This window comes from Bufo gargarizans, chromosome 11 (genome assembly GCF_014858855.1).
Source record: "Bufo gargarizans isolate SCDJY-AF-19 chromosome 11, ASM1485885v1, whole genome shotgun sequence".
Classification (NCBI taxonomy): Eukaryota; Metazoa; Chordata; class Amphibia; order Anura; family Bufonidae; genus Bufo; species Bufo gargarizans.
This window is the reverse complement of record NC_058090.1, coordinates 56,661,469-56,664,218: the sequence shown is the minus strand read 5'-3', so window position 1 is coordinate 56,664,218 and position 2,750 is coordinate 56,661,469.

The window sequence follows — 2,750 nt, the reverse complement described above, 5'->3', positions numbered from 1 at the left end:
AGAGTTTTCTTTATTTTCATGACTATGAAAATTGTTAATTCACACTGAAGGCATCAAAACTATGAATTAACACATGTGGAATTATATACAGTCATGTGAAAAAATTAGGACACCCTTTGAAAGCATGTGGTTTTTTGTAACATTTTTAATAAAAGGTTATTTCATCTCCGTTTCAACAATACAGAGAGATTAAAGTAATCCAACTAAACAAAGAAAACTGAAGAAAAGTCTTTTCAAGATCTTCTGTAAATGTCATTCTACAAAAATGCCTATTCTAACTGAGGAAAAAGATAGGACACCCTCACATGTATTCCCTCTTAAATTGGCTCAGATCTCACACAGGTATATCACACCAGGTGCACATAATTAGTAGATCGTTACTCTGCATGTTGAATGAGGCTTGCCCTATTTAAACCTCAGACATTTAGTTTGGTGTGCTCCTGACTGTTGAAGTGAGAGTGAGCACCATGGTGAGAGCAAAAGAGCTGTCAGAGGACTTCAGAAAAAAGATTGTAGCAGCCTATGAGTCTGGGAAGGGATTTAAAAAGATCTCAAAAGATTTAGAAATCAGCCATTCCACTGTTCGGAAGATAGTCTACAAGTGGAGGGCTTTCAAAACAACTGCCAACATGCCCAGGACTGGTCGCCCCAGCAAGTTCACCCCAAGAGCAGACCGCAAGATGCTAAAAGAGGTCTCCAAAAACCCTAAAGTGTCATCTCGAGAACTACAGCAGGCTCTGGCTACTGTTGATGTAGAAGTACATGCCTCTACAATCAGAAAGAGACTGTACAAGTTTAACTTGCATGGGAGGTGTGCAAGGAGGAAACCTTTGCTTTCCAAGAGAAACATCGAGGCCAGACTGACATTTGCCAGAGATAAAGTTGACAAAGACCAGGACTTCTGGAATAATGTTCTTTGGACAGATGAGTCCAAAATTGAATTATTTGGACACAACAGCAGAGGACATGTTTGGCGTAAACCAAACACAGCATTCCAAGAAAAGAACCTCATCCCAACTGTGAAGCATGGAGGTGGAAGTGTCATGGTTTGGGGCTGCTTTGCTGCAGCAGGACCTGGTCAGCTCACCATCATAGAATCCACGATGAATTCTACTGTGTATCAGAAGGTGCTTGAAGAACATGTGAGACCATCAGTTAGAAAATTAAAGCTGAAGCGGAACTGGACCATGCAACATGACAATGACCCAAAACATACTAGTAAATCAACCAAAGATTGGCTGAAAAAGAAGAAATGGAGAGTCCTGGAATGGCCAAGTCAAAGTCCAGATTTGAATCCCATTGAGATGCTGTGGGGTGACTTGAAAAGGGCTGTACGTGCAAGAAACCCCTCAAACATCTCACAGCTGAAAAAGTTCTGCATTGAGGAGTGGGGTAAAATTTCCTCAGACCGATGTCGAAGACTGGTAGATGGCTACAAGAACCGTCTCACTGCAGTTATTTCAGCCAAAGGAGGTAACACTCGCTATTAGGGGCAAGGGTGTCCTATCTTTTTCCTCAGTTAGAATAGGCATTTTTGTAGAATGACATTTACAGAAGATCTTGAAAAGACTTTTCTTCAGTTTTCTTTGTTTAGTTGGATTACTTTAATCTCTCTGTATTGTTGAAACGGAGATGAAATAACCTTTTATTAAAAATGTTACAAAAAACCACATGCTTTCAAAGGGTGTCCTAATTTTTTCACATGACTGTACATAACAAAAAAGTGTGAAACAACTGAAAATATTTCATATTCTAGGTTCTTCAAAGTAGCTACCTTTTGCTTTGATTACTGCTTTGCACACTCTTGGCATTCTCTTGATGAGCTTCAAGAGGTAGTCACCTGAAATGGTCTTCCAACAGTCTTGGAGTAGTTCCCAGAGATGCTTAGCACTTGTTGGCCCTTTTGCCTTCACTCTGCGGTCCAGCTCACCCCAAACCATCTCGATTGGGTTCAGGTCCGGTGCCTGTGGAGGCCAGGTCATCTGGCGCAGCACCCCATCACTCTCCTTCATGGTCAAATAGCCCTTACACAGCCTGGAGGTGTGTTTGGGGTCATTGTCCTGTTGAAAAATAAATGATGATCTAACTAAACGCAAATCGGATGGAATAGCATGCCACTGCAAGATGCTGTGGTAGCCATGCTGGTTCAGTATGCCTTCAATTTTGAATAAATCCCCAACAGTGTCACCAGCAAAGCACCCCCACACCATCACACCTCCTCCTCCATGCTTCACGGTGGGAACCAGGCATGTAGAGTCCATCCATTTACCTTTTCTGCGTCGCACAAAGACACGGTGGTTGGAACCAAAGATCTCAAATTTGGACTAATCAGACCAAAGCACAGATTTCCACTGGTCTAATGTCCATTCCTTGTGTTCTTTATCCCAAACAATTCTCTTCTGCTTGTTGCCTGTCCTTACCAGTGGTTTCCTAGCAGATATTCTACCATGAAGGCCTGATTCACACAAGCTCCTCTTAATTGTTCTAGAGATGTGTCTGCTGCTAGAACTCTGTGTGGCATTGACCTGGTCTCTAATCTGAGCTGCTGTAAACCTGCGATTTCTGAGGCTGGTGACTCGGATGAACTTATCCTCCGCAGCAGAGGTGACTCTTGGTCTTCCTTTCCTGGGGCGGTCCGCATGTGAGCCAGTTTCTTTGTAGCGCTTGATGGTTTTTGTGACTGCACTTGGGGACACTTTCAAAGTTTTCCCAATTTTTAGGACTGACTGTCCTTCATTTCTTAAAGTAAT